At 38.3% G+C, this 21,741-nt stretch overlaps 1 protein-coding gene across 1 annotated transcript in view; it reads left to right on the forward strand.

Moving 5' to 3' along the window:
- The first annotated feature begins 507 nt into the window (after positions 1 to 507).
- LOC140154819 (carboxypeptidase D-like) overlaps positions 508 to 21,741 on the forward strand; it is a 59,099-nt gene continuing 37,865 nt past the window's right edge. Inside the window, exon 1 of the mRNA XM_072177405.1 lies at positions 508 to 1,025. The gene's annotated coding sequence lies outside the window, so the exon portion shown is untranslated. The remainder of the gene's footprint in view (positions 1,026 to 21,741) is intronic.

The following is a 21,741-nucleotide window of genomic DNA, read 5'->3' on the forward strand; positions in this document are numbered from 1 at the left end:
GTTGTACATTATTGGGAATCCTGGTGTAGGAAAAAGAACATTAGTCTGAGGTTGAACATTATTGGGAACTCTGGTGTACGAAAAACAACATTAGTCTGGGGTTGTACATCGTCGGGAACCGTAGTGTAGAAAAAACAACATTAATCTGGAGTTGAACATTATTGGGAACCTTAGAGTAGGAAAAACGACATTAGTCTGGGGTTGCACATTATTGGGAACCTTAGTGCAGAAAACAACATAAATCTGGGGTTGCACATTATTGGGAACCCTGGTGTACGAAAAACAACATTAATCTAGGGTTCACTGTACAGCATTTTGCCGTTGCTGTAATTAAACATTATTTGAACAGAGGATCGGTGAATATAAATAATCTGCGGTTATATGAATAGAGTGGCGTCTCAGCAGTATATTCAAGTATATATGAAATGCATGCTGGAGTATTGCTAATGATCACTGGTAACTAACTATAATAGTCAATCAGTGTTTCATTTGCTGACACCAGCCCGGGGACACCAGTAGCGGTGAGTGGTCGCGGACCTGGATGATATGGGCGGGCGTGTAGAATAGACAAGACGGCAGTCCTTCTGCGTGACCAATGGCCACTTTACAGCCAATCAGATGACCAGATGATATATAGTAGCCGAGTTCGTACACCGACCTATTTACACCCCTGTTTTCATGTTACCAAAAATGAGAAGACATTGCTAATGGAAACTGGTATACACGTGCTCCTAGTAATAATACCCATGCTGTCGTAGTCCCATTGTCGCCTGAGGCATCTCTTCAGACTTGGTGACAAAAAGACCACCAAAACAAAACCAAACACAAAAAATTGAACTTGCATGGCATTTGATTGTACGGGGACTTCTATATTGATACGTTGGACTTTTGGCCCACATGGTCGTGGTGAAGTTGGCAGGATCATCTACAGAAAAGTTTTACATGCATTGCCTTGTTGGCCAGGTATATCATCGAATGACTATATTTTTCGTTCTCAATGAATGAGTTTTGCCGTTCTATGGTTGGTAAGTGTGTATTTCCATGTTTTGCATGCAATAATTTTGTAATTTGCTCGAATATAACAATTTGAAATGTATACTATGTGACAGGGATAACGGGGTAAGTTGTAAAACACATGCGTGATGCGATTATGAGCTATACCAACCCGTATACTACTGTCTACTGATGATGACATTTACGCATCGCAGGCTCATTAACATTGCTTACAGATACAATTATCGTCGATTTTTTTGCAATACCTATAATAATGTAATAGCTTTTCCCTAACATGAAAGCCGTAATTTGGTAATTAATGTTCAAACCTGATGGTTTTTTTATGCCAATATTATTTGTAATGTTAACACATGTCCCAACTTACACTTGATTTGAATGGGACAAATTTGTCGTGTTTGTAGGACATCAGAAAAACTATTTTAAATTAATGTCTAAAACATATAGAGCTCCTAAGGGCTGGGGTATGAATGTTTGGACAGTATTTTTTGTGGGACATGAAAGCACACCAGACGTATCGAATTGCATTTTGAATACGAAGAGTGTCCTTCTGATATCAAATAATTTTGATTTTTTGAAATTAGCGGTTATAATATAAATTTTATGACAAGTTATTCAAATTTGATATTTACCAGTCTTCGAAGTAAACTTTATAAATCTAATGATGTGTACTTAAAGTGTATGTAGCTGAGATGAAAAGCCGACGATCAATTGAAAATTTTACATTTGGTTACGTACCCGTATGGGGTTTATAACATTATTAATGAACCCTGGTGTAGGAAAACAAACATCAGTCTGGGGTTGTTCACTGGTGCAAGATAAATAACATTAGTCTGGGGTTGCACATGTAGGAAAAACAACATTAGTCTGGGGTTATACATTATTGGGAACCCTGGTGTAGGAAAATCAATATTAGTCTGGGGTTGTACATTATTGGGAACCCTAGTGTAGGAAAAACTACATTAGTCTGGGGTTCTACATTATTGGTTGTACGAAAGACAAAAGTATAGTCTGGGGTTGTACCATGATGTACGAACCATAATTCTGGGGTTGTATCATATTGGGAATTCTGGTGTAGGAAAAACAATATTAGTCTGGGGTCTGCACATTATTGAAAAAATCTGATGCACAAAAAATAAGTTTGTAGTGTTCGTTATTGGGAACCCCAATGTAGGAAAAACAACATTAGTGTGAGTTTGCACATTATTGGGGACCCTGGTGTACGAAAAACATCATTAGTCTGGGATTTGTACATTATTCGGAAACCCTGGTGTAGAAAAACAACATTAGTCTGGGGTCGCACATTATTGGGAATCCTGAAACGACATTCCTGTGATTTACCTGTATAACTTGGTCATAGTTAACTAAGCCAGGTAATTATTATACTTGAAATATACGATAGATTAACAGAGCTCAAAGTTAATTAATGGTTGTGGTCGCACAAGTCTATATGTATCTGTCTGTTGATGAGGTTGGGGTTTACTCGTCCATTATTCTATACGACTCGCTATTGTATTAAAGATTTATATCCCCCTCACTCTAACGATGACATAATGATGGGTATGACAGATAGTGTGGTCAAGATGGAAGCTATACATGTCCACCATGCAGTGATGGATTCATTCAATTAGCTGCCAATAGATGAGGTCTTTATTGAACAAACAATGCAATTTTACCACATTCACTAAGCATCAACGTAGATATCTATCAAAAATACACTTATAGCTGCTGTAATTAAGGCGCGCGTTTGGGACTATAATAATAGAGGAGATTTTGATTTCTTCTGCTACTACATGTAGTTATACCACTAAGGGACGAAATCAAAACTCGGCCGGTTCCGTCCGGTTCCGTCCGGTTGCTATTTTTTTTTAAACAATGGTAACCGGATGGAACCGAGCGGAACCGGCGGTCAACCGCCGGTCGAGTTTTGATTTCATCCCTAAACAACAGTTGTTTAAATCTTGGTCAACATTTTAAACAACAAACTGTTTAATAATTATACAAATTTGAGTTGTTTAGTTTTTAAACAACTGTTGAGCGATTCACCGGTTAACTTGTGGTTGTTTAAAATTTTAAACAACTTTTAATTTTTTTTTAACAGTGTTCTACATCATCTTTGGCTCTAGTTCTTATTTTTATTTTTCGATATGAAGCCCCAGGATACGGCATATCTTTTTACATATGTCAAAGATGCAGAAATAAATGTACTTATATTTGTAATTTTAATCCGATTTTAACAAACAACATTTGACGTGTTTTACGCCACAATCATGTATTGAAAACATTAACTTTGATTTTGGATACACTATATTAATTAGTGGAAAAACAATTAATATAAACATGACAGGCAAATTATACCTGCGATAGGTTAATAATGATTTGAGGTATCTGATACATTTTGTTGTGGTCAGAACTCACACAGTATCAGTCATTTTTGTGACAAGTCCGCTCCACTCGATCCCATAGAATTTGTACAACGACTTACTTGACTCGAATTGAACTCAAAATTAGGCCAAATTAATGACTTGACCACCGGCCAAAAAAAAAAATGAATATCAGCAATAGGCCTAATCTGAATACCGAATAATAGTTGTAAAATGAAAGCAGTTTTTCTTGCATAGGTGATATAAAAAAAACTAAAAAAGTATAATGTTAAATTCTCTTTCAATATAGTTTTATCAGATAATCGCTGATTATGTCAAAGGTGTTCACAAAATATACCATAAAAGTCCGAGGAACTTGGATAAAAAAAAGTACATTGTACACATTTTTGCAGTTATTTTGACCCATGTTATGATACAAGAAACTTGTAATCGGAGGCGGTAAAACTTCAAAGTTGGTCGGTATTACTATTCAACGACTTATGTAGGTAAAATAAGCACGCTTTCTCGTTCAAGACGTCACGTTTTTAGAAACTTTTAGGCATACTTTGACAAATTCTAGTTGCTTGAAGCAAAATGTTTGGTATGGATACAGTTCCCTTTCCCTTTCACCTACTGTGACGCTCACTATGCAGTCGCGGCACCCGCGTTTTAGCTTCAGATCAGTATTCAAATAATAATAATATTGCAACAAGTTTACAGCAGGTTACATATTTTGTGCATTTTGTAGTTTTCGTACATTATTTGACCAGTTGACCATTTCTTCTTATGAAATGTTGTGATTTGGGGCATTTCGTGATCTATAGTCTCATCCCCCAATAAAAAAAAATTAAAAAAAAAGAAAGTTAAGATTTTTTTATACCATCGGAAACCTTTTGCTATAGGCCTATAATGTTTGTGTGCAATTTGCAGATTCATTCGTTTGGCAAAAGTATCGTCAAATTTGTAATTTGTTCTGCAATTCTGTTAACAGAAATTACAACACAGTGGACTATAATTATATGGAACAATGTATGATAATCATGCATAACTTGCAAACGCAAAATCGGAATCAATTGACATTTTCGGATCGAACTTTTTCGACTTGATATCTACTCAAAAATACCTAATACATTAGAACCACAAAATACTCCTAAAGTCCTAAAATTTTATTTTTCCAGCTATACAGGGTGTCCGATGTAAGCATCCTTTCACGTGACAGTTTTCATATGCGTTTTGATTTTGTTGGCCACCGAATACTTTTATATGATGATGTGTTTTTTCTGATTTGCATTAACCATGAGCATCTAATAGTAAATAGTCAATAAACGATATACGGTATCTTTTTTCCCGGTCTTTAATTTGCTTTCAATTGTAAAAATTAACATCATGTTGCATACGTTCATTCACACATGCAATTGCGAAAATTAAGTAAAATCGTATCATCAGGTATAAAAAAATAATAGTGTCAACACCCGCACTTGATGTCAAAACACTGCAATCTTTGAATCAATCAGAAAAGTAATCAGGTCTGTATGACCACTGGTGACTTCTTATTTTAAGGGTTGAAAACCCTACGTTGATTCTTTGACCTATGTTTAAATCTATATATTCACCTTATTATTTGACATACCAATTATGAGCACAATGGTGGCCATTTAATGCTTTGTTTTTACACCTGTATGTCTCAGGTGATATATCAATATTAATCAATTATTGCTAATTTATCTGTTGAAACAGCGCACCTGTTTGTCTATAATATAACTATGACTCACGACAGGGGAGTATAATAGCGAACATGCAAGTTTTATCTTCATTAAAGCGAGCATGCAAGTTTTATCTTCAGAATCAGTGGAAAGCTCAGTTTGCTGCGCTGTTACAAATTAAACCCGTAAGGTCCGATTTCTCGAAGCTTGGCTAGTGAGGCTTCCTAAACCAGCATGCTATCCTACCACAGATATTGTCCATTTTATTGCTCTATCTTTCTAGGTGATGCACGATGTAAAATTGTTAGCACGATGGCATAGAAGCCTGCAACTAGCCATGCTTCGAGAAACCGTCCCTATATAGAGTCATATATAATTCGCACAAAAAGTGCTATACTATAGTAAATAAATTATCAAAAGCACACAAAAATAAAAAAGTACTCGCAATTAAAAGGCATATTTTAGGCCAAGTAAAATATAAAAAAACCTGTTTCACGTCCGGGTTTTTGAAAAAAAAGGAGGAAGAGGAGGCTTTTTATTTTCTATTTTTTATTTGTTGTTTTGAGAGGTAGCCCCTCTAATTATCACAAAACCTTCCAAAAGTGTTTCTTGTATATTATTAGCATGGCTATAGAAAGCATCTCTACTCCCTAGACATATTTTTTGAAAAGTTAAAACTGAATTTAAAAAAAAAAGGAAGAAACTTCAAAAAAGGAAGCGGGCGGGAGGGGACGTGAAACATGTTTATTTTATGCTTATTGTAGCATATAGCTTCTACCGATGGAATAATGAAAACTAGCAAATTATCATGCATTTAAAAAAACCCTTTTACTGCATAAAATTTTATTTTTACTTTCTCCATTTTGCAATTAATTCCCATACTATATATAGACCTATACCCATTGCTAACTGGACAATTAACCACCCGCATATTCTAATTGAGGCCAATTATCAATGTTTGTATCTTATTTAATATTCCAGGTGGTCCGTCCTCTTACATCCTGCCTGGACTGTAATTGATGACAATTTTATCAACCCATGAGTTGGTTAAGGGATTTGGAATGAGCGTTTTGAGCGTTTCGGCAGTATATTTGTGGGACATGAGAGCACATCAGACATATCGAATTGCATTCTGAATACGAAGAATGTCTTTCTGATATCAAATAATTTTCATTTTTTGAAATTCACGATATAATACAAATTTTATGACAAATGATTAAAATTGATATTTTTCACATTTTATATTTTTATATATAACAGTCCTCGAAGTAAATTTTATAAATCTGATGATATATTCTTAAAGTGTACGTAGCTGGGAGGAAAAGCCGACGATCAATTGAAAATTTTGACCTTTCATATTGAAGATACACAAAAAATGTAAATTTTAAATACAAAAGGTCAAAATTTTCAATTGATCGTCGGCTTTTTCCCCCAAAAAGACTTAATTTTTTTTGGTGTTTTGGGAAAAAAATCCATCTTCAATACGAAAGGTCAAAATTCTCAATTGATCGTCGGCTTTTCATCCCACCTACATACACTTTAAGTATAAATCATCTGATTTATAAAGTTTACTTCGACTACTGTTAAATATCAAAAATATCGATTTTTAATAATTTGCCATAAAATGTGCATTACATTGCGAATTTCAAAAATCAAAATTATTTGATATCAGAAGGACATTCTTCGTATTCAGAATGCAATTCGATATGTCTGATGTGCTCTAATATCCCAAAATAAATACTGTCAAAACGTTCATACCCCATCCCTTAAGTTTGATCGTGGCAAAAACCATCAACAAGATCAGGCCTGAACTTGATGAACATCTATAGAAACAGTCAAAATGGATTTCGCATTGGTAATCACAGTAACATCGAAGGGGTCAAAGCTAACAAAACCTTCCAGCAATAATAAATTGTATTGACTTCCAAAAATACATCAACATTAACAAGATACATCAACAAGATATGTTTCATTAATGTATGAAATTGAATATTCTTTGGCTATGTCTTCCACCATCTTTGTAAGCCAAAGATCAGGAGACGAGTTTTATGATGTTTTAAACGGTAACATGAATAAAGGACAATGTAATGCGTCCAGCATAATTATTCATATCACGTATCAGTATCATATTGCTGCACATAATGAAAGGAAGGTGTCATTAGTTTCTCTGATGCTTTTGAAGTTTAACTTCATGTGTTGCAACACCTTCGTTTAAAACTGCAACTGGGGCCTATGCTTGATATACCATGCAACAACATGCCCTGACTAATGTCTCTTTTATTAGTTTATATGGTATATGGGGACAGACGACACATACGTGGATGGAAAGCTATGCAGTGACGTAGCGACAGGGGAGCAAGGGGGCAGCTGCCCCCTATGAGAAGTCTTGCCACCCCTCTTTCCCTATCCCCCATTGGATGCTGTCCATATGACCGCCCTGGTATTTTTTACTTTTTTAAACACATTTCTGACCATCTTCGATGATTTATGAAGGATGTTCCACCTGGGCAAGTTATCCGCATGAGGAGTTTAGGAGGCTTGGGTATAAAGCACACTTATTTCCAGAAAGTAAAGGGTGGTTTTTTAAAATTGTAAATCGAGTCAAAAAGAACAATTTGTTTTTACCAAAAATCTGTTTAGTAAATGTTTGCTGCTAAACTCGTTTTATAACGGTGATACCATGATGAAAAAAATGACAAGCATATGTACCACTGTAAATTTCTCTCATCCCTAGTTAGGTCATGCCATATGGTCATTGTCATACATGAATGGCTAGGGACCTCCTTACCGTCACTGTACCTTCCTCTCTCCCGCCCTCTAAACAAAGAAACAGACAAACCATGTCATCATTAGCCAGCTGATGACACCAGCAGTGAGACAGACTTATTCTGAATTAATTACCTACTAGGCGGTTACCCGTATTTTGCGGTTCTCGGCTGTCGCGATTACCTGGCTGATACTGACTGTACTCACCAAGTTTTATGCCCATAGGACAGTTTTTACTAATTTGACCCTGGATGACCCCAAAATGACCGTCCAAAATTCTAAAAGTTGACTGTACCCACCAAGTTTCATGCCCATACAACAAATTTTACTAATTTGACCTCGGATGACCCCTGGATGACCCCAAAATGACCGTCCAAACATTTGACTCTAAAAGTTGACTGTACCCACCAAGTTTCATGCCCATATGACAGTTTTTACTAATTTGACCTCAGATGACCCCTGGATGACCTTGGGTGATCTTGGCCCACTAACCGAAACAAACTTGTTCTGTCTGAGGTCCAGATGCACCCACCCACCAAGTTTGAGGAACGTGTGACCCCTAGTCTCCGAGAAAATAGGCGGAAAACAGTTTTTACTAATTTGACCTCAGATGACCCCTGGGTGACCTTGACCCACTAACCAATACAAACTTGTTCCGTCTTAGGTCAAGATCCACCTACCCACCAAGTTGCATGCCAATATGACAGTTTTTACTAATTTGACCCCTAGATGACCTCTCTGGTGACCTTAACCCACTAACCAATACAAACTTGTTCTGTCCCGGGTCAAGACGCACCCACCCGTCAAGTTTGAGGCACGTGCGATCCCCAGTTTCTGAGAAAAACAGTTTTTACTAATTTGACCCCTGGATGACCTTGGGTGACCCCTGGGTGACCTTGACCCACTAACCAATACAAACTTGTTCCGTCTTAGGTCACGATCCACCTACCCACCAAGTTGCATGCCCATATGACAGTTTTTACTAATTTGACCCCTAGATGACCTCTGGTGACCTTGACCCACTAACCAATACAAACTTGTTCTGTCCCGGGTCAAGACGCACCCACCCGTCAAGTTTGAGGAACGTGCGACCCCCAGTTTCTGAGAAAAACAGATTTACTAATTTGACCCCTGGATGACCTTGACCCACTAACCAATACAAACTTGTTCTGTATGGGGTCAAGCTGCACCCACCCACCAAGTTTGAGGAACGTGCGACCCCTAGTTTCCGAGAAAATAGGCGTTTACTAATTTGACCCCTGGATGACCTTGGGTGACCTTGACCCACTAACCAATACAAACTTGTTCTGTATGGGGTCAAGCTGCACCCACCCACCAAGTTTGAGGAACGTGCGACCCCTAGTCTCCGAGAAAATAGGCGGACAGACACACAGACACACAGATACACAGACAGATAGACAGATAGACAGATAGACGATGCCTATTATTATATAGACTAGGCGGTTACCCGTATTTGGCGGTTCTCGGCTGTCGCGATTACCTGGCTGATGGTGACTCTGTACTCACCAAGTTTTATGCCCATAGGACAGTTTTTACTAATTTGACCTCAGATGACCCCTTGTGACCTCGAAATGACCTTCCAAAATTTGGCTCTAAATGTTGACTGTACCTACCATGTTTCATGCCCATATGACAGTTTTTAGTAATTTGACCTTGGATGACCCCAAAATGACCTTCCAAAAATTTGACTCTAAAAGGTGACTGTACCCACCAAGTTTCATGCGCATACGACATTTTTTACTAATTTGACCTCAGATGACCCCTGAGTGACCCGGATGACCCCAAAATGACCTTCCAAAAATTTGACTATAAAAGTTGACTGTACCCACCAAGTTTCATGCCCATACGATAGTTTTTACTAATTTGACCTCAGATGACCCCTGGATGACCTCAGGTGATCTTGGCCCACTAACTGAAACAAACTTATTCTGTCTGAGGTCCAGATGCACCCATCCACCAAGTTTGAGGAACGTGCGACCCCTAGTCTCCGAGAAAATAGGTGGAAAACAGTTTTTACTAATTTGGCGGTTCTCGGCTGTCGCGATTACCTGGCTGATGGTGACTTTACTCACCAAGTTTTATGCCCATAGGACAGTTTTTACTAATTTGAACTCAGGTGACCTCGAAATGACCTTCCAAAATTTGGCTCTAAATGTTGACTGTACCCATCACGTTTCATGCCCATATGACAGTTTTTAGTAATTTGACCTTGGATGACCCCAAAATGACCTTCCAAAAATTTGACTCTAAAAGGTGACTGTACCCACCAAGTTTCATGCGCATACGACATTTTTTACTAATTTGACCTCAGATGACCCCGGATGACCCCAAAATGACCTTCCAAAAATTTGGCTATAAAAGTTGACTGTACCCACCAAGTTTCATGCCCATACGATAGTTTTTACTAATTTGACCTCAGATGACCCCTGGATGACCTCGGGTGATCTTGGCCCACTAACTGAAACAAACTTGTTCTGTCTGAGGTCCAGATGCACCCAGCCACCAAGTTTGAGGAACGTGCGACCCCTAGTCTCCGAGAAAATAGGCGGAAAACAGTTTTTACTAATTTGACCTCAGATGACCCCTGGGTGACCTTGACCCACTAATCAATACAATCTTGCTCTGTCCTAGGTCAAGATGCACCTACCCACCAAGTTTCATGCCCATATGACAGTTTTTACTAATTTGACCCCTAGATGACCTCTGGTGACCTTGACCCACTAACCAATACAAACTTGTCCTGTCCCGGGTCAAGACGCACCCACCCGTCAAGTTTGAGGAACGTGCGACCCCCAGTATCCGAGAAAAACAGTTTGTACTAATTTGACCCCTGCATGACCTTGGGTGACCTTGACCCACCAACAAATATAAACTCGTTCTTCCTCATACCAAGCTGCACCCACCCACCAAGTTTGAGGAACGTGCGACCCCCAGTCTCCGAGAAAAGAGGCGGACAGACAAACAGACAGACAGACACACACACAGATTCTGGACACTCAGATGACCCCTGGGTGACCTTGACCCACTAATCAATACAATCTTGCTCTGTCCTAGGTCAAGATGCACCTACCCACCAAGTTTCATGCCCATATGACAGTTTTTACTAATTTGACCCTAGATGACCTCTGGTGACCTTGACCCACTAACCAATACAAACTTGTCCTGTCCCGGGTCAAGACGCACCCACCCGTCAAGTTTGAGGAACGTGCGACCCCCAGTATCCGAGAAAAACAGTTTGTACTAATTTGACCCCTGCATGACCTTGGGTGACCTTGACCCACCAACAAATATAAACTCGTTCTTCCTCATACCAAGCTGCACCCACCCACCAAGTTTGAGGAACGTGCGACCCCCAGTCTCCGAGAAAAGAGGCGGACAGACAAACAGACAGACAGACACACACACAGATTCTGGTGAATTATAGTAGGATTAATTAAAATTGATTGATGAAAACACACTAATATCAAAATTATGTGCATAAATAATGCCGCTTGTTCGTTATTATATGTGGTTCCTTGGTGCTTATTTCGAAAGTCTATGGGCTTCTATGGTGTGATGTCATGAGGTTCTCGCGTCATGAGAGTCATCACCAAAAAAAGAAGAGCAGCTGCTGTATCATAGCCATAATTAAAATGCTCTGCGTGCTAGCCATTCGCTTCAACGGAAAAAGTCCAAGTTTTGAAATATTTTCTCAAAATATCAAGAGCTATCTTAAGAATTACTGAACCAATACTAGGCTTGTTTGTACTCATTTTAATGCAATTTTCATGTTGATTCCAAATATGGTCATGAAAATTTACATTCCTGATTTTTTTGATTTTTTTAAAAACATGTCGTCTGCAGTCGCCACCCGCGTGAAGAGAGTTAATTACATAATATAGCAGGTGTGACAGGGAATTTGCAAAACATGCACAACTTATAACCATGTAATAGTGCCGTTATGGTAAATGGAAGTATCTCAGAACCTTTCCAAGTAACAACTGGAGTGCTTCAGCGTGATGTGTTGGAACCATTCCTGTTCATTATCCTGGTAGACTACCTTCTGAAGAAATCAACTTTTGGAATTGACTCTGGAATTGTTACCTTTACCCACGTCGTTCAAGCAGGTATCGTGCTAGGATGCTGAACGACCTGGATTTTGCTGATGATATTGTCCTGTTGGAATCTTCCATAGCCCGGGTCCAGTCGCAGCTTACTAGGACTGCAACTGCACCAGCAGATCCAGGCCTTGTCATCAGCGCACCTAAGACAGAATATATGACTGCAAACTGTAACGCCCAACCAGCAAGAAAAGCACTAGCCTGGGCAGCTTTCTGGAAACTGGAACGCCTTTGGAGAAGTCCATCCCTACCAATCGAAACAAAAATCAAGCTGTTTGAGACAACTTGTGTTACTGTCTTTCTGTATGGGTGCGAGTCATCATGGGTAATTACCAAGGACATGGAAAACAAGATCAATGCCTTTGCAACATCTTGCTACATCCCAGAGTCATGTTAAGGCGTGTGGATCGGATTCCAAAATGAAACCATCTATATACAATCTGTCCAACACTACTCCACTGGTTGCCAGAGTCAAGATTAATCAACTCAAATTTCTCGGCCATATACTGCGTCTTGAAGACGACGAGCCTGTGAAAGAATATGCCCTTTATATTCCACCACACGGGAAGAGAAAACCGGGACGGCCGCGCACACTGTACTTACAGTATGTCCAGCACCTCCTGGGAGATATGAAGGGATGCTGTAGCCGACTGATAATGATGATGATGATGATATAATCATGATCATGATGATAACGCAATTCCCGGAACATGCGAAGATCTTACTTTTTGCTCTAAAATAAGCCTAAAGATTGGAAATCAGCTTTAAAATAACATTAAATTTGCTTTTACGTCATGATTATCATGACTAATATTATTTACCACCAGTTGTAGTAAATCCCGCGATTTTGTACGGAAATATGCAAAGGTTTTCAAGGGGTGCATACGTGGGACAGTGGCGGTATAGGGAATTCGCCTCTAGCATAGCATGTCGAGTTTGGAGCAAGAAGTCCTGAGTTCAATTACCGGTGGTGGCAACTTGCTTAGATCTATTAGGATGATTAATTCAGTAAAAAGTCTTAATTTAATTGTCCATATCTGTAGATTAAAATTCAAACTTAGTTAATGAACTAGAAGAGTGTTCCGTCCTTCGGAGGGCGAAAAGAGACGTGAAACCGTCGCGACGGTCATGTGTAGAGTTGGTTTCGATAAGGGTATGGTTTAAATCCCGGACTGTCACAACCCGTCCCGAATGCATTAAAGATGGCCCATTCTGGAGGCTGATAAATTGTAATACCCTCCATACTATAAAGATGTCATAAACAGAACAAGAAATATATTAATTTCGCAATTTGTGTTCTGCAAGATAGCAGAGTATATTCTGCCCATAATAAATCCAGCTATAACCCGGGGTATCGGAGTTCTGCGTCCGCACCTGAATTAACGTGTTTGTATTCACATATTGGATAGAATTGCCGCGAGATATGTTCCTTTTTTCTTGTAGAATATGCATGTCTAAGTACGTGTGCCCTTAGGCACTATCTGACTTATAGATGGCAAACGATGGACAATTAACAGCATTAATTATACATACACTCGACGGCACTTACACTTACCACATATAGTTGCTATATTATAATGCATAAAAACATCAATTATTGTCATATTAGTCTTAATTTTTTGATTGCTTTAATTGACATCAATTTAATATAATTATTTCATACTTCCACAATTTAAGAATAAATGGCGATAATTTTTTGTTCAATTCTGATTGAAATTTACACCGCGGTTGTGTCAAACGCATCATTGGTGTAAGATACACAAAGGTCAATTTGGTTAAAATGCACCATTTCACAAAATACACCAAAACACTTTCAAGATCAAACATGGCTCTCTATAATTACGTCTTTAAATGAGCTTAAATGGTGCATTTTTAGTTTGGACTATGGGTATTGTTTTCAGCTCAGCGTTAAAGTGCAAGTGTTTCGTTTCTATACAAATGATGCGTAAAACAAGTTTTATTTACCATCCGTATAACATTGGCTTGTCACTCTAGCAACGATCCCGATACTCGTGTAAACAGAATTAAGTAATGCAACTACAAAGCACAACTATCAGAAAAAACAGACACATAAACATCAGTCTTCTTTGTAAACTATGCAATCCATTTAGACTTTACCAGTGTGATAATCTACAGGGTCACAAAACAGTTTTAAAATGATTTTACACCATGTAGGTTTATGATGCCGACTCGAAAGTGCGTGACTGACTACTTGCTATCTACTGAAGATAGCAACATTAAGAAATTATAAATCAGCATGATTGAAAAGTTTCAAATAATTATTGTCTAAAAAGGCCATCAAACAATGTTTATATATATCTTTTATGATATTTCTTGTGTTATAGTGTCCACTATAGCTAGTGTTGAATAAATGTTGATCACCCCAATTTAAACTGAATGTCTTTTCACTGATTGGGGGTTCATAACTGCGCACCCGTTAATGGTATTGTAAAAAATCTAATATCTCGAAAGGCGCAGCTCCGAGAGATATCTGTTTGTTTAAACGCTCGCTCCATACGGAGGCACACATGGGCCCTGATGGGACCAGGCTCAAACAAATGCTCAAGCCAGGCTAAAATACCTATGCATAAGCATGCTGGCCTATGTGGAAAGAAAAGAGAGAAGCAAATTTGAAGACATTCCGAATTCCAAAGCAAAATGTTTAGATTTTGTTCACAACACCCAATATATAGCTGATGCAAAGTGAACATGATGGAAGTCTATACATTCGGACATAATATATCAAGCGCTTGTAAAGATAAAAAAATATCATTCCAATTTCAATCATCCTACTTTCTTTCATCAGTTTAAGTTTTGATTACATCATTTTGTTCATAGCTGGGATTCAAATTCAATATTATTACGACTCTGCGCTATTCGAATTACGTTCACATATCCATGGATTGTTGATCATTCTCACTGAGGCGAGGATTCTCAGACTGCAGCACCTTTCATGACTCCGGGACCTTATTATTCCGATAAACCAAAGCCCTCTGATATGGGGCAGTTAAGAGAGGTTTGTTTTCTAACCCATCAGCCACAAGCTAAATTTAAAAAACAGTCATTCATCATTTATTCAATGCACTAAAGTTTTGCATATTTCTTATTCCATGGGAAGCCACCTCCATTTCCCCTTTTGCTATAAATGAAAACATCCTTTATTTTCAGTAGACATGGTAGAAGCTACAAGCGGACTGTATACCGGGTGTTTCTGAATTGTTTATACTGGGTTTTGGGGGCTATTTTGCATACAGCTAACAAATAACCAAATTAAATCTCCGAAAGTTTTATGAACAATATTCTTTTCAAATAATAAAATTTGCTTATATTGGTTATAGAAGATATCATATAACGAATACACCCAAAATGCACAGGATTTTTAACCACGGACAAGTAACCCACAAAACCACAAAAACACATGAAATGTGTGTAACATTTAATCATCCGTGGACAGTATCATCAATTTAGGGGAATCGTTGCATTTCCTAAGATAAGATTCATAAAGTTTCAATTTGGATATTAATTATTTATCTTTGCAAGAAAGCAAATGAGAGCTTCGGTACAAATCTTTCAGAAACACATTGTAGTAGAAATTTGAAAATGAGAGCACAATCTTCTAACGTCTGTGGTTTGATTATAATAACCTTAAAACTGCCATCAGCTTGTTGATCCAGTACAACACCATTGAATGTTATAAGCAATTTCTTTTCATTCTTTAAGAAGAGAGTGCGTGGAAAAACATGACGTGCAGGTTGAACTGACCAAAATCATGGATATTATTATTTGAACTATACTTTGCTTTTGGGTAAATATTACTAAAATGAGATTCGTATAGACGTCACGTGAATACAGTTAGAATTACTTCATTATACAAACTCGTCATTTTAGCTCTTTAAAGCGAATCGGAGGGGAGCAAGTGATAGAGATAGAAGACGACATTTGATCTCAGATACTCAGCACAGATACACTATTATCTTTAATATTGGCCAAAAGGTACAGCATCGTGGTTAAAACTTCCTGGTGTAGGGGCCTATTCAAAACTAACTACATTTTGCCTGCAGTTTCTACCCTATACAACAGCAGTTGTTTGGACTACCAAATTTGAGTATTCTTTTGTATTGATTGAATGGTGATCTTATTAGGTGTTTGTGAAATACGAATTGTTAACAGAAAGTTTATTTTAACGACTATTAATAAATATTCAAAAAGTAAGTATATCCGGGAAATAAATCTACCCAACAAAACGAAAAACGTCGCAAATGTAAAAAAAAAAGCGCCAAAGTTTGTCACTTTTTTTCTTGGCCCCATCATACAACTGATACATTGCATAAGCGTCATTCCAGCTCCGTTGTGCCGTTGTCAAACTGAATAACGTATATTATGCTGTAAATGTGACGGAAACCACCAAATACCCTGAAAATCATGCAATTGATTAGAAACGGAAATGATGACTCGACCTCTCACCTCTGGATTCTGCAGGCATATCGGTCCAAAGTCAAAAAAATCATACGATATTTATGTTGTGGGTGGATGCAAAAATCAATTGCAAAGGGGACAAAGGTCTACTTTTGGCCAGAATGAAGATTTCTCTTGAAAAGGTCTGCATTTGGAAAATCCGCACACCTACGATAAAATTCTAGCTGTGGGGCTCTGCGTATTATTTTAATCTTTTTGGACTCTTTAAAATTTCACCATTTAATATGGCACTGTCGAAAGAGACTATTTCAATGCCAGAAGAAACCGACGAATACCTGTTTGTTTGTGGAATATGTTTGTTCAACTTCGACAATCCTAAAGCTTTACCTTGCTTGCATACGTTTTGTTGTGAGTGCATTCGCCAATGGGCCAATGTCGGCAAAGGGAAACAGACCGTGGTTGTTATAACATGTCCAAACTGTCGCAAGGAATCGCACCTGCCACCAAATGGCGTCGACGATTTACCAACTAATTTCTACATACCACAACTGAAATCTCCACAAGTCTGTAAGCAACCTGAATGCATGTCTTGCAAAAATCCAAATCCTGAATTGGAAATACAGGGTAGATGCAAAGCGTGTGGATGGTTGTGCAAACAATGTCATCTGAGTCATAAAACTTTGAAAGTGTTTGAGGATCACGACGTTTTAGAATTGGAGAACTTGCGGACCGGAAAGACAAGCCTCAAAGTTAGCGAAGTGCAATCTGCAGGACAAATGAAGCACGGTGTATGGGAATTCGACCAAACATTTGGGACATGGGAACAGGCGAGATGTATTGCAGTATCGCCCAATGGTGATGTAGCCATTACAGAGGAAACTTCGGAAGGCTCTGTCCATGTCTATACAAAGGACTTTAAGTTCAAGTTCTTTCTCGACACTACAATTAACTCGTTACCTGGACAGAAATCACACCCATATGGTGTTGCTATCGATAGTCGAGGATATTTTTACGTAACAGACAACACACCATTTGTTCGTATATTCAATGATGCAGGAAAGTATCTCTGTTTGTTTGAAACGGTTTCTCCGCCAAATTCAGCTAAGAAGGAGAGAGATTGTAGTTGTTTGGGAATAGGAATATCACATGACCAGGTGTTTGTTGGAGAGTCTTCAAGCCATTGTATAAGTGTACATAATTTAGACGGTGGTCACACCAGAAGTTTCCCGAGTAAATTTAGTTCTATTTCGGTTCCTCGATTTATTGCGTTATCAAAGTCCAATTTGTTTATAACTCAATCTGGTGGAACGATTATTTTAGACTTAGACATGTCGGGTACATTTGAAAAAACAATAGCTTCACCATCGCTTAAGACGAAGTTATCTACCAAGGGCACGTGTATTACAGCAAGTAATGAACTATTGGTAGTCAGTGCTGCTAGTGAGTATGGTGATTCGCATCCCTGCATCATTAGATATTCATTATCTGGGAAGTACTTGGGCTGCATATCCAAAGGAGTACAGAGAAGTTCATGTGGAATCGCAACTAGAAAGATTGACGGCAAGGAGCAGCTTTTGGTGGCTTCCAAAAACACTGTCTCTGTCTTCAAATGGGTCGAGAGTTAAGATAATCACTCGATATTCATCGACTTTAGACAGGACACGGCAACCTTCGAAGAACATCAAATGACTGTTGGTATCAATTACAAGTAAAATTTCAAACACAAAATAGTGGATGAACCAATTGAGTAAACCATAGCTATTACAAAAAGCAGGCACAATAGCTTTTTTTCCTAGCTCTTTTTTTCCAATTATTTCATTCAGATATTGTGGTGTGATAAGTTAAGAAATCATTTCACATGATCTGTAGGCTTTTTATTGCCCTATATATGACCCTTCACATGTTTCGCTAAAATCCTGGAAAGATTGGATTTCAACAGATCATTTGAATGTATTGATAACGCGTACAATACCTTGAAAAACTATTTCGAAGCTTAAATGGGCAGTGCAAGGTCTGCAAATCAAATATAAATCATTAACGAAGCCATTCTGGACCACATCATATCTACATTTTAAAAATGATATTTTAAATGTATTTGTTGGTACGTAAAGATTAGAATTGTATGTAAATGTGTAAATACCGTATATATTTACCAAGCTTACTTAATCATAACTTCTTTATAAAACGTTCTTATATCCATAATTATCATACAATTCATAGGTCTGTCACACTACACCGAATAGGTCTTCCGTACAAGAAACGGATGGCATTTTAGTAAATCCGTTGTTGTTCGTCAATGATCGTTTTATGTTCTTTTTATGTCCTGCTATCATCCGCCAAATGCGTTTCGTGTTAGGTGATGTTCGTTAAGTCCGTCGGCAAGTTTGTGCATGCACAAAACTTGAAACGGAGTGTACCGAATACACATGTTCGGTATTTATCCGATGTGTGTTCGTATGGTGCTGCATATTGCCGGAGTTTGTTCGCTCTCCTTTCGTTCATGTTCGTTCTTTGTTCGTTGCACTCGGCCCGTGTTCGTTGCAAATACGTTCCTGTGAGGCCTTCACCACCGGATAGCATATTTTTGCATTCGGTGATGTACGTTGACCTAGACCGTCTTAGTGTCACACTACACCGGATCGGTATTCCGTATAAGAAACGGATGGTATTTTAGCAAATCCGTTAGTGTTCGTTTTATGTTCTTCATATGTCCTGTTATTATCCGCCAAATGCGTTTCGTGTTAGGTGATGTTTGTTTAGTCCGTCGACAATACGTTTCAAGTTTTGTGCATGCACAAAACTTGAAACGGAGTGTACCGAATTCACATGTTCGGAAGTTGTCCGATGTGTGTTCGTACTGTTCTGTATTATATACCCTGGGTTTGTTCGTTATTCTTTCGTTTATATACCGCGCGGGTGTTTGCAAGGTTTCGCAGGCGCTTGTGCCGGATGTAGGCCTATGGCGAACATGTGCATCGATCATGGGGGGAGGGGACTTTCTGAAGGGTATGTGACGCAATATCATATTTCCCCAGTACTTTAGTGACTGACAAGTAGAAAAAAGGGGGAAAGGAGAGAAAAAAAGAAAAGAAAGTGAGAAAAATTGAAGAGAGAAGAGAAGAGAAAAAAAATTGCACGTGATTTAGTAGTAGGCCTATGCATGTAAGTAGTATTGAGGGAGGGGCACTTTCTGAAGGGTAGAGGACGCAATATCAAATTCCTACCAGTTTTAGTGATTGACAAGGAAGAAAAAAGAAGAGAAAACATGGAAAAGGTTAAATTGTATACGTTATTGAGTAGGCCCAGGATAGTAGTACTAGTAAGCCTAAGTAGGCCTATAGGCCTGTGATTATTATAGACAGTGCTTAAATGTGGTTCCTTGGTCCAAAAGCCTGTGAAAATTACTGCTGGCCAGTCCATATGCAGGGCCCGTGATATTTTGTCACCAAAGTCAGTATTTAAGACGGACTTATAGGTCTATTCCTGACTTTAACATATCAATCCATGCATGCTTTACCTGAAATTACGAGTCTGAAGTCTTATATATCTAAGTGTCAGTGGATCAGTGTAACATTTTAAATTTTGCAAATTCAAATCGGGCCTTCTTTGTTTTTTGTTTAAGGCAATAATAGTGTAAAAATGATGCACTAAAACAATTTTCCAAATTTTCCATTTTAAAACTAAATTTATACACAATAGGCCTAGGCCTAATAATGTAAATAGGCCCTACAGTCCCCATGCAAATGGCTTCAATTGGACCTTCATTTTCAAAAATGGACAAGTCTTCCTTTTTGCTTCTGCTATGGACATCCACGTGTTATTTTTAAAACAATTGTTTATATTATACAATAATGGTGAAAACTTTTAATGGCTTCAATTAGGCTTTCGTTTCACCAATTTGCGGCTGTTTCAAACTAAAATAGTACCCAATAATAGTGCTAAAATTGATCCAAAAATGACAAATGGCTTCAATTGGGCCTTCATTGTCCAAAGGTTTCTCACCTCTATTGCCCCCGGACGCTGGTTGCCCTGATATATCAGATTTGTAGCCCTTTTGTACTTATTAGCCAATATTTGACCATTTTCGTCAAAATTTACCCCTTAAAAGTTGTCTTTCCCACTTTGTTCACCCTCTGAAAAAGTGCTTGCTACGTCACTGCCTCTAAGGGTCAAAACCCTCTCAAACACACTCTCCTCCCCCACTTTTCTGATAGGGTGGACGTCCCTGTTGGTGCCACATGCGACGGATTCGCCGGTCATTTGTCGGACGTTGAACGATTGAATATAAAACGCCTGCAGGATTATTAGCGGCCACAACGCATAGAGAGACGAACGAGAATCAGACCCCCAAATCCGGACATTTGTCGGACGTTGACCCCCAAATCCGGTCATTTGTCGGACGTTGAACGATCGAAAATAAGACGCCTGCAGGATTATTAGCGGCCACAACGCATAGAGAAACGAACGGGAATCGGACCCCAAAACCGGTCATTTGTCGGACGTTGAACGATCGGATATAAGACGCCTGCAGGATTATTAGCGGCCACAACGCATAGAGCGACGAACGGGAATCGGACCCAAAATCCCACCGAATCTTCTGCCGGACTGGTGATTTTTCCACCGAATAAAATATTTTTGTATTCGGTGATGTACGTTGATCCAGTCCGTCGTAGTGTGACAGACCTATCAGAAACAGCAAAACTTGTAATCAAACAAGAAACATGAAATTCTTTCTGATTAAGCAGTCAGAACCACAGGTCAAAAAAAATCTTATGGAACTCCCCAAATAAAAAACATCAAAGAAGCCAAATCAAATTTAAAACTAGCGAGAAAAATTATACAAATTGTGTCTCATTTTCGATTAAAGCAATAATGTGCGAATTTGCATAAAATATTGATTTTAATTTTTCCTCAAATGTTGTTGGTTTTCACTATCAGATATGTCCTTTTATTTTATTTTATTTTTATAACAGAGATTCGAGAAAAATTGAAGGTGTCGCTGTGAGCAAATCGTATATTATGGCTTAAAGTCCAGGAGTCCGTTTTTAGTCTTCTGTAATAGTCTTTTATTTTGCTTTACTAATATATGTCTCATGAAAGGAGATTGTCTCGTTAAAGGGCCTTGTCTCATTAAAGGTCTTTTGACCATTCCCTAAATAAATTATTAGTCATATTAGTATAGAAATATATTATGCTTGTCATTTGATCATGGATATAAAAGGTGACTGCTGTCTACTGAAGATAGCAACATTAAGATAATAATTGAAGTGCATGTTTCAAATATTACAGAAGATGTTACGAAACAATGATCATAATATATTTGTACAAACATGATATTTCTTGTGTTATTGTGTCCGCTAT

Source organism: Amphiura filiformis, chromosome 6 (assembly GCF_039555335.1).
Source record: "Amphiura filiformis chromosome 6, Afil_fr2py, whole genome shotgun sequence".
Classification (NCBI taxonomy): domain Eukaryota; kingdom Metazoa; phylum Echinodermata; class Ophiuroidea; order Amphilepidida; family Amphiuridae; genus Amphiura; species Amphiura filiformis.